Source organism: Hylaeus volcanicus, chromosome 4, assembly GCF_026283585.1.
Source record: "Hylaeus volcanicus isolate JK05 chromosome 4, UHH_iyHylVolc1.0_haploid, whole genome shotgun sequence".
Lineage (NCBI taxonomy): Eukaryota > Metazoa > Arthropoda > Insecta > Hymenoptera > Colletidae > Hylaeus > Hylaeus volcanicus.
The window spans coordinates 4,901,770-4,914,230 of NC_071979.1; the positions used below are offsets into that span (position 1 = coordinate 4,901,770).

The 12,461-nt window shown below is 39.6% G+C and overlaps 1 protein-coding gene across 1 annotated transcript in view; it reads left to right on the plus strand.

The window, feature by feature from the left end:
- LOC128874883 (uncharacterized) overlaps window positions 1-12,461 on the plus strand; it is a 256,873-nt gene that overhangs the window by 159,863 nt on the left and 84,549 nt on the right. The window lies entirely within an intron of this gene.

The following is a 12,461-nucleotide window of genomic DNA, read 5'->3' on the forward strand; positions in this document are numbered from 1 at the left end:
TTTTTTTAACTTTTGTTCGAAAGAACATTATGCAACACATACAGCCAAATATTACAAATAATTCAATTGCAGGTGTACAATTCGATTTTAAAGTCCGGTGTCAAATTTAGAAATTTAGAGCATTTAAGGGATAAAGTATTTTTATTTGCAATTATTTCAACTGATCTATTATAATAATTGTATATATTTTAACATTTGAATAATACTATTAGTGTTAATTATTTCAATTCATTTTCTTAAAAAATACAATCGAATTCTGTTATATCAATTATTTATTAAGCTCTGCAATATTTGTAATTTTACATAGGACAACGAGTACTCGTCCTAGAGAGAATTTTGCAGACCTAGACTACACTGCTAACTGCATAAATTCCAGCGTTTAGGTGCTGCGTTAAAAACGGTCCCCTGCCTTCGTTTAAAACGTCATTCTTCGCAGCGACTCCGAGACCCTAAATCAGACCTCGCGAAACTCGTTGAATTAATCTCTTAATCTCCGTTCGCAAAATGATTCCGCAAGATCTTCAGCGATCTTTCCTCTTTGTTTATCGAGCATCGTGTAAACCGCGTTTACGGAAGTTCAAATAACTGTTTAGATCTGGGAGAAAGTTATAACGGCAACTGCATCGAACCGCGGGACGATAATACGGATTTACGACGCGTACAATCGACGATCGACTATGGCTTTAGCGTTAGTTCATCGTCAATTTGGTCCTGATAAGTGTTTATCTAGCCCGACAACCAGGATACCGTGGCGAAACTATCGGACGGAGCTCCTCTAAGAATAATAGTGGCAGCGCTCGCGATATTTACGCCGATAGCTACGCCAGCATTAGCTGTTTGCCTAACTTGGGACATTAGTTGCTTCGCTTCTTGCCAGCTCGCGATTATCTATGACTCGAAGAATGGATGAGTAATTATGTAGCCAGGAAGTTGACACTGCAGATATTGTACAAATTTTAAATACAAAATTTAATTGTTTTAAAATTAAATAATAGTTCCGGTTGAAGGATCATCGAAGAATGCGCTCTCGCATATCTGTTACGGTTGTGGGTCGCGGATCGCGGCTCGATGCTGAAGAAGAGTGGGGCAAGGCTAAACAATAACCGCGTGACGGTCGATTCGAATTTAACTGTTGTCAGAAATTAATTTTTAGTTATTCGAATCGATAGATATTAAAATATTGACAAATTTCTCACGATTAATGTCTCGAATGAATGCTTATTCTGAACCGTGATTGTTACTAATATTTAATAGAAGACTGAATAAAGAATGTCTACATGGCACATTAATATTACAGAAAAATACGATCTAAATATGATTAAAATTCGGAGTCTAAAACGAAGACACTGTTATCGAAATTAAAAATACCCTGTCAATGATCTGCATAGAGTCTCGTTGCATTTATATTTATGTTATTACATTTCTGAAGATAGAGCTCAAACATTCCCCAAAAATTCAAGTCGTAATCATTCCAAATTACTATATGTAGAATTAAACCATTGCTTGCATCGCCTGCCCAACAATCTTTTCGCTCAACTACCGATACTTTATTTCAATTATTACACCTAATGTTCGAAAAAATAATAGATGACGCATTTCGCAGGTTCTAAACTACCCTTAAAACTGTCGCAGGAAATGATATAGGATTACAAGAATCGATTTCCACATTCCGCTGAGCTTAATCTCGACATTGGAGGATTCCCGTGTTCTTGAAGTTTATTGAATCGTTTTGTCGGTCTTTTGTTTTCGGCACGCGATCTTTCTTCGAGGGGCTGTTCGAGCGGACAGCGTTACGGTCCAGTTTAATTTATCTGCCGTCATTATTACGTCGTGATTAAACCGGCCGACTCGATTGTCCCGGCGATTCTACTCCGGGTGGGTGGGTGGGTGGGGGGGGGGGATGGTCTGACTTTCGGTTTAATTAAAAAAACGTGATCACTGTTTTCGGAAGTCCCCTGGTTTATCTCCCTTTCCCGCTCGCGCTCTTCATCTCCGTGAAACCCCTTTGGTGGTTTCCGGATATTTCCTGCAATCAACTGGAAATGTTTTCCTATTCTCGCCAATTTGTTTTCGCTCGTCGAACGCTCTTAAATTAAGGAAGAAATGCTCGTGGATGGCGCGAACATTGCGGTAAGATTGAAACTCGGAATACGAGAGGTACTACGGTGGTTTTTCTTTCTTTTTCTTTTTTTGTGGTGGGATATTCAGAGATAAATGTAACAGTTAGAAATTAAGATTACTGTATAAATTTCGTGTACACTGTTTGCTGAATTCTTATTTGCGTAAAGGTGGAAAATATATCGCTGTACGTTGATTTTATTCTATTATACGAATTTGTTCATCTCCCGTGAACCGTTCCACACAAACATGCGATATTTTGGGAACGAGACGCGTGTAAAAGTAGATAGGTTCGTTCTCCAGTCGGAAGATACATTTTCGCAGTAAAGTCGACGAGGTCTCTAACAAGGTGACCGCAATCTAGCCGTTACAGCACCCAATTAGCGATGACCCGAACCAGCTCAATTCCAGTGGCCCTTAAAACTATGAAATTAGTTCTCTCGGACGGAGCGTGCCTGTTTCCCTCGAATCGCCTTTCTCTCCGTCTTTCCACGGAAACGTCTCGAAGTCAGAATCAAAGATGCCGAAGGTGCGTTAACGCAACATGTTCGGTCAGCCAGTTATTTTATAATTTGAGATAGATGATTACCAAAGTTGCACAGTAGCGTTTAAATTCTTTAACTTTATGTTATTTGAATAAGGATCGGTGATTGTTAAACAAACATGCTTAAGGGTTGAAGTCGTAAACAATTACGTTTAAAATCATGCACATTGTTACCAAAAAGGGACAACTCGTACATGTACGCTGTGGATCGATATCCCATCAGCACAATTCGCTCACTTTTTGTCGTTTAACGAGACGTGTAACGAGCAGAAGAAAAACTCTCACAATCAGTATAGATATATACGTACACCAAAGCACAGGAACTGCGAAACCAGTTTTGCCCTCAGCTACGGTACAAAGGGATTCCGGGATGAAAAGAGTCGCTGTTAAAACGATCGTCTCTAGGGGCTGAGTTGTCCGAAGCACGAAACTTTTCCCAACAGTAACAGCGGCGCGCTCTGGAAATTTTGCGGTACAATGAAGTCAGGGAAAGTCGGAGAAAGCGCGGGCCACAGAGAGAACACGGATGCCGTGATTAATGTACACGGTGGTTCTGCGTAATTACTTAATTAAATTCATATATCACGCGGTATTACACGACGAACGCTGCGATTCCGCCCTTTGTAACGACCCTCTTGATGCGTACGGTCTATCTCGATGGCATCCCCTTCGAAACGGTTAGTACGGTCCGACTCCTGACTCATTGATATTGGCCCAAGTTTCTAATAGACGAGCATACCAATAACTGATATCGCGGCCTCAGGGCGAATGGGATCGTCTCCTATTATCCAGCTGTGAGTTATCTAACTATCCTGCACGCACATGGATATTGCTGCAAACTTTCTTAACCCCTTCCTGACCACCCTTAGATACAATAACTCTTTTTTTCGATGTCAGTCTATTTTTTTGCAAATTTAATAAGATTTCGACAGAAATTTACAGAAACGTCATAGTACTCTTTCTCACGGAGAAAATAATTAATTAAGCAAAGGAGTATTTTCCATCAATATTAATCGGAACATTTATTATGTCTCTGTGTTATCGTGCAATAATCGAAGTTGCTACTATCCACATTCCACAGTAGTACAAATAGATATAGTCAATCCCATGAATATTCGTACTTTCTCTGTCTATTGAAGAAGTTTGACTAAATTAAATAATAGTTTCGATATTACCAAATGAATTTTTCATTACAGATACGTACATCTATAATCTCATACATGAATATATTTTTATATAATTATAATAATTTAAACAAACATCATCAATAAACAGAGGGTACGAATACTTATGGGACTGATTGTATATCTTTCAGAAATATTTGCGATATGCAATTTTTATTTAATATCGTACCCAGCAATATTCTATCAATATGAAGGAATAGAATTTTCAATGAAACAAAGTAAATGCATATAAAAGAATCTTACATTAACATAGTAATCCAAACATACGTTTGGAAACGTCAAACCTACCATTTAATTTAAACAAATTTCTTCAATAGACATAGAAGGTAGAATATTTATGGGACTATATATGCCAAACTGTAAGAATCCCCTAAAATGATTGAGAAACATCTTCAACTATGCTCTAGCAACATTTCGAAGAGTTCTGTCTTCTCTCAGAGTTCTCTATCAGCTCTGTAAAATTTGTCAGAACGTTTCCAGAGCACACGTTGCACATCACGAGTCAATCGCACTTAACGCTCCCGCGGTTTGGACCGTTTCGGTCAGAAACTTAGACGATATTGGGTACACGCACACCGTCTTCCGCGCCCAGTAATACCCTCGAGGCATTTGAATCAATTACTGCCTCGGGGTCCTTAGGCGCCCCTATCCCGCATAACAAACGGGGAGTCCGGCGTAAAGTGAATTAATTAAGTGTCCGTAGATACGAAACGACGACCAGCGTCGGACCACAGGCTCCGCCGTATCCGCGGACGTATAACCGACGGTCCGTCCTGCGACGATGCCAGGCGTCCCTCTGACCGTCAGTCGCGACGATCGGTTGATTGTACCGCTTAATCGTTAGCGAGGAACCCCGTACTCAAATTGCTTCGTCGATAACGTTGTTATCGTCGAGGACGCGATTATCCTTGGCACGCTCACGCGAGCTCGCTGAACATGCCCTCAGGGACGCGACCGGGAGGGATCGAATCCAATCTGTCTCTGGATTCTCATGGCGTCGGTGTTTTTCGGTGGTGCGTCACGTACGGGGAATAAGTACGACGCGATCCAGGAATGGTTCGGCGAGCAGATTAGCTAGAGGTGGCGCTCGCTTTAACGAGGTCTGATGGGAAACCTGATCGTTTTGAGCAAGGATGGAAAAACTGCTGATGGGTGTGTTTGGTAAGGTTTGGCTGGAAAAGATGAGTACAGACATTGATTCAGGATGGAGTGCGTGTTTAAGAAAAATTGAAGTTTAAAAAGCTGCTGATGGCATGAGGAACGTATTCAAAGGCAATTTTGTTTGAAATTGCTGATAAGGAGATATAGGTGTGTTTGATAAGGTTTGGCTGGAAAAGATGAGTACAGTGATTGATTCAGGATGGAGTGCGTTTTTAAGAAAAATTAAAGTTTAAGAAGCTGCTGATGGCATGAGGAACGTATTCAAAGGCAATTTTGTTTGAAATTGCTGATGAAGAGATATAGGTGTGTTTGATGAGGTTTGGCTGGAAAAGATGAGTACAGAGATTGATTCAGGATGGAGTGCGTGTTCAAGAAAAATTGAAGTTTAAGAAGCTGCTGATGGTATGAGGAACGTATTCAAAGGCAATTTTGTTTGAAATTGCTGATGGAGAGATAGGTGTGTTTGATAAGGTTTGACTGGAAAAGATGAGTACAGAGATTGATTCAGGATGGAGTGCGTGTTTAAGAAAAATTAAAGTTTGAGTAGCTGCCGATGAGAAAGTTATTCAAAGACAATTTTGTTTGGTATGATATGGAACAGGAGGCTTTCCTATGTAGGTTAACTAAAGAGAATGCTTTCACGAAAAACCCTTGATCGTGTTTAGCATTGAAGGGAAAAGTATCGATGTGTTGCTAACTCTGTTTGGTATGGTTTGATAGAGTTGTACAATGTTTGTGAACTTTGAGTATTTAACTAATTACCTGCGAATAGTAGTTGAACAAAACAGATCTAGAACCGGATTTGAGAGACGTCCTGATTGTTTTGTGTGGAAAAAGTTTAAATTCGTAAAGTTGTTTCTGATAAAGGAAGAGCCGGGCGACGGTTTCGTTTAACACGAAGTAATTGAGATTTGCTGTGCGGGCAGATTAAATCGAAAGGGTTGCAAGCTTTAATGAGTTTTAAGAGAATCTTGATTGTTTTACTTGGGATAATTTTAAACGTGAATAGTAGCTACTGACAAATGGGATCGAGAAACAATTTGATTTGATAGATATGAGACAAATCCTTTTTTTCTACATAAACTTAACAATCAATTATTAGAATAAAATAATATATTCCATGTTTAAATTCAATAATTAAATGTCCAGCTCCATTTGTTCATGTGATAGTTTGCACTTGTATAATAACGTACACCTTATTACCATACTACAATACTGTAAACGTATTTTAAGAACTCTAAATCCGAATGGAAAATTAAAAAAGAACGGTGAATGTTTCATATACAGTCAGTCCCATAAAGATTCGTACTATGTCTATTGAAGAAATTTGTTTAAATTTAATTTGTTCAAGTGAAATGGTAAGTTTGATGTTTTCAAGTGTATGTTTGTATAAATATGTTGATGTGCAAGTAAAAATTCATTTGGTTATTATGAAAATTATTATTTAATTTAGCGAAACTTCTTCGATAGACATTGAGGGTACGAATATTTATGGTGTCGACTGTATACCTATTCATCCATAAAAGACATTGTTTCGACGTAGCATCTTTCGCATGAGAGTCGCGACACGAGTTTTCAATAAGCAAAGAAACGACCGAAACAGAGGAGCCTTGGCAAACAGAGAAAGCAAACTCGAAAGTAATATCGCGAAAGTCGGAAGTTCGATACGACAAGAAGATATCCTCTCGGAGCCTCTGCGGCGCGGGACAAACGCGAGGCGTTTACGCGAACCTCCAGTTTGAGTTTTCCTTGTGCTTCTTATCTCCGACGTCACATTCTGCCGCAACGATTAAACTTTTCTCAGGTTTCCTGGACGGATGGCAGCGTTTCCTTACGACTGGACAATACCTCTGTCGCGAGGGGAGCTCGACGATGCTTTATTTACATTTTTAACTGGAAATTCCCGGTCTCAGACGTCTTCTTTCATCGTCAAAGATACGAAAACCAGACCCTCGTGTAAAGTTCTTAAAATCTTGAGCTAACGAACTCGTGCAAAACTCGCATCCCTCGCGTTACGCGTGATAAATAGATTCTGTTGATAAATAAATTCGCCAAGACGAGTGCTGGAAGACAGCCAAATTGCTTTGTAAACTCCGAAACCGTTTCATGTTTTCTTGTAACGCGATCTATCTCGTGCGTGCTATAAATTTGATGTTTTCTGAAAGGGTTTGTAATTGGATGAGACAGTACACGGGGGGAAAAACATTTTTCAAAACTCTATCACCTGTCTCATTTTTACATTTTTTATTCGTATACCAGAATAGTATAAGGTTATTTATTATAGTTATACTACCGCATTCAAGTACGATGTCAGTCCCATAAATATTCTATCGAAGAATTTGTTTAAATTAAATGGTAGGCTTGATGTTTCCAAGTTTATGTTTCTATAAATATGTTGATGTATACATATATAAATATATACACGTGTAAGGTTATTCATATTTATAATGAAAAATTCATTTTTTAATATGAAAACTATTATTCAATTTAGTCAAACTTCTTCGATAAACATAGAGGGTACGAATATTTATGGGATTGGCTGCATATAACAATTTTAAATTATGTCTTCTCAAAATAATTGGAGAATCGAAGTATTTTGCCAGTCAATGTTGCAACGAAAACGTTTAACAGACTATACGTCCAAAAAATTTCCATTATCAGGGTCCATATTCTTCCCCAAGATCATTCAACCTCCATAAACTATATACGTCGCATTTCTATAAACAGATACTAGTTTTTCTCCCTGACACGTAACCATCCCCTCGTTTGGCGAATTCATTAGACCATCGTCTTATCGTTACGATCTCCATTAATCCGTAATTCCGGCGTAATTTACGCACTCCAATTATTATCCCGTAAACGTTAGTACCCTCTCATCCGTGCCATCATCTGTCCCCCGCCGTAAAACTCGTGTCGCATCGGGTATCTCAGCGCGCCGCACGTATCAGCCGCCCCTTCTGTGAAAACAAGCGGCGGAGCCGGCGACAGGAGGAGGAAGTTGCCTTTCATCGAAATCGGCTTTGCACAGTTTAATCCCCGTGCAGCCGCCTTCGCCGCCGTCTGCAATAATTCAACCGTTGCGGGAGGACACTTGCATTACAAATTGGACGCGTATGGTTGCGTTTGCGTGCACGCAATGTGAGACGTTCCCGGAGTACCGATTCAAACGATCTATCGATACTCGCAATTTAAACGTAACCGCGACGACGAAAGCGAGTAAAGCAGGTGTTGCGTATAACAAAATGAATATACAGTGCGGATATTTGTGCATTTACGACAAGTGGCGAGTTTACAAAAATAGACAAGGATGCGAACAAATGCATAAACGTATAAAATATGAACATTGTAATACACGTTAGAGAATTTGAAGGATATATCGATGCTTTCATTCACGTTTTAGTGCTTTATTTGTGTATATAATAATACGAATTTATATAAACATCTGCAGTCTACTAAGAAGTGTACTAATAATCCTCTTTACAATTTTACATATGCATGTAATTATACATGCTGTACATACGTATGTATAAGTGATATATACACATAGAAAAAATAGTAAAATTGAAAAAATGCGCATTTATGCAATTCAAGATTATACTACCCTTCGTACAATTTGGAAATGGCTACCCACCTTAACGAAAATATCATGGCGTACGACTAAAGGAATGCAAAGATGCTCAAGAAGAAACATCGTTGCTGTTATATAATAAAGTTTATTACTCTGTCGTAAAAAGCAAAGAAATGAAAGATTCGTCATTTCGTGACTTATTCGAAGAATTTCATAATCTGTACGTAGTGCAGATTGCGGCCATATTATGGCGCTTACGTCCCACGGTGTCCCATGCAGTCTCGTCGAAGGGACTCCATGGAATTCCGTATGACGCGAACGAAGGAAGGGCTCCGCCAGAAATCCGAGGCCCCGTTAAAGAGGGAAACGTCGAAACCGATGGCATTTGCGGTTCGCCGCAGCCACGGTGTTAGGCAGTTCGTGTTGCGGCCTCGTTTCGAAAAGTTTCCATGGGCGGTGCGTACGCGCCGTTAGCATGATCCGTGTCGCTGCGGATTCGTACGTCAAAATTTATCGTTCGAGCCGCGTGGCACGTCTCGTTAATTATGCACGTATGGGCGCGTGATGCGTGTCGATCGCGGAAAAGCCTGGTAACAGGCTCCCACGCAGCCAGTCGGAGGAAATCTGGGGACGTAGGAAATCAATGCCCGACGCATTCACGTCCATTTTGATGAGATTCCGTTTCATCAGGGAGTCTCGTCGAGTCGAGACCTCTGCGTCTCTTTCTGGCCAACTGCAGCATGCGAGGACGTTAATGAGCCGAGAGAGGAAGAGTTTGATGGGTCCATTAGTATCGGTATAAAGTCGTTCGTTAATTTTGGAACACGTTGCATTCGATCCAGGGGTACCGCAAGGGGGAACGAAAGATCAGTGCTGTAAGTAGTTGCGGACCGTGTTGGGTCAGACGTTTTAGTCAGACTTCGTTAGGTCTATGATTATCATGGGGACCATAGAGATGTCGCTTTGGGAAGTTTGATGATGTACGGTGGTATGAATTTGGAGATCAAACTATGTCATTTCGTAGAATATTTTATTCCGACCGATAGTTTTTTTTGGTAGAAGTTTAGAAAGTGCATTACGAAAGTCTCTGAATTTAGGTTGTTTGCGAGTGAATGTATCAAGTTCGAACGATGCATTGTCTACTTGTCTTCTTCGTTTCTATCTGTCACCTTTATATTTATTTTTCTCTTCCATAATTCATCTGTTATCATTATTTAATCGTGTCAAGAATGATCAAGAAATAGAAGCGCATAAAATCAATTCATGGTGTTCATGCAGTAAAAGTTTAAGTCCAGGAGGGTTCATACGATTATCGCATCGCTGGAAGGAAATAAACATGAATATGTAGTGAACGAAATCGATGAGCATGGAAATAAACTGTCGTATTTCGTGTTATTTTAGAGTTTGAGTATGCTAGTCGACCTTTCGGAAAGGGTTCAGATGAATATTGCACTGCTAAAAGGAAATAAACACGAATATCTTGTGATCCAGCGATCGGAATCTATGAGCACTGAGATAAACTGTCGTATTTCGTGTTATTCTAAAGTTGGCTGGAAGTTCAACTTTGACGTACAAATTATTGCATTCTTAACAATGTATCACCCAGAAATACTATAACGATAACGTTCTTAATTCTTAAGACTGATGTTGTACCGTGGGACGAAAACGAGAAACATATTTTCACGAGGAGAGCAATAATACGTCACTCCCAGCTGCCTCGAGCATTTTTTTCTTTCCGCGGCTTTAAAAATACCACTCGTTTGCACATAATCCCCGCGAAAGCCCCGTAATTTCGAAGCCTCGAGCTCCTCGTTGCCTGTGACCATTCGTCATACTTACAGATCCCAAATTGGCCTTGTATAACAGGCCGGATACAAAATATCACCGTAATCTCGAGGATTCGTGAACTTTTCCAGGGTCGAACGTGGACGAGCTTTACGCATAATCGTAGGTACCATTTCGCTTGTTTCTTATTGAATACTTCTATTTGCGTACACAAATATTCCAATGCTGTTTAACTAATGAAACTTAGGGCATTTAAGAGTTAAAAAGATTCTTAAATAAAACGCTCGAAGAGTCATGATATACCTTACAATTAATTAATTTTTCTTTACAATATACTACAAACTACACAATCCAGCATCCAACAATAACACATAGTCATTATTCTCCTCTTTAATAAGATGCTTGAATAAACATCATATATCTAATAATTAATTTACATTTCTTCGCGATATAATAAAAGACAACAAAATCCATCATTCTGCAATAACACATAATCTCTAACGCACCTTACATTAGCAAACACACTCGAATGTATTTTAATCTTCCTGTTATTGCCAACGAGGTCTCCATAGTAATAATTACTCGCCCTCGAACACGTTTCCGACAATCGGGGTCGCAAGGTACAGCAACCTGCATTCCGGTTTCATTTCAGTGATTGAATTGTAGCGTTAGTTTCTGGCCCGACTAGCCGAACCAGCGAATCGATACGCAGGGAGGAAAGTATCGGTGAGACGGTATCGAAAATTCAATCGTCCTGCTCTTCGGACTCCCCTCGAATGCGCATATTGCAAGTGGCAGGGCATGTCGAATGATTTTCGGTGAACCCAACGCAGGGATTCTGGACGTGTCATTCTCGTAATTAGATCGTATCGGTGTAAATACACGCATGTTGCTAACGTAAAGCAAATCGTTCGGCCTCTTTAACTACCCTACGCATACCGCGCTACGCCGCAACACTGGCGAATTAATTAACGAGCCCAGCCGCATTAATGATGTAACGTCAGGATTTACGACGTATCCGGCCCTGAGGGGTCGATTTCCCTCTTTTTCGACTTTTACTCTCTGCGTTTCTACTCCTGGTCCCTCCTATAAATCTTGTTTTGTTGCGCGATCGTCTACTTTCGCGTGACGTCGTCTTTTTCGATCCTCGCAGTGTCAATTTTTATATTCATTAAATTTTGTCTCCTTACCAATTGTAATCTTTGTCACCTTACATATATCGTCTATTTTATAGAATAAGAATTTTATTTTTACAAAAACTCTAAGAAAATCTAAAGTAATCCGGGTCGAAACATCGTTTGAAGTATAAAGCAGAAAATCAGGGATGAAAAGTGTTTTTTTAAATGGATAAATTTCCATTTGATTCTCTTGATTGATCAAATAGATTTCTCAGAGCAAACAAATATTCGTTTCCTTTTTCATCATTTCTCCTATTCTTGACCCCTTTTTTTCTTCATCCACCCTTCGTCGTTCTCCCTGACTAAATTTCCGAAGAACTCGATATCAAGTTGCGTTCCATTGTGCCCCATTTTCCTATTCGCGAGCGAGTTAAACACCCACAATAACGGTAATGGCGTCGAATAAGTCCCGGGTAACTGGAGACTAATGCTGGGAAATGTATAGTTACGTTTTCCAGTGATAATAATCCCACGTCTGAAATGTGTAATTGCGTTGGAAGCATGAACGCCTCGCCGTTTCGGTAAGCGTCTCATTTTCCCGAGCGCAGCGAGATTAACTTTTGTCCGTTGGAAAGTTTTTACTCTCGCAAAGGTTGGTCGCAACGTTGAGTCCGTTGTTCCACTCGGATCTATTTCAAACGTTTTTCATTTGTTTATACATGGAAACTTTACGAAGAGAATATACAAAGAAAGACGCGAGTTATCAGCTACTTTTCTAACGAGAAATTTCAATTAAAAGAGGAAGTAATTTTGTACAAATTATTATACTGGATCTCTATTTCTCTCGATTAATGTTAATATTATTGATTCAGGAATTTGATAATGTTTTCATATTCACACATTTGCGTTGCATATATTTCAAACGCGGGTTAAATTTAGGTATAACTACTGACTATTTTTGATAATTTAGGACACTTCAGGAT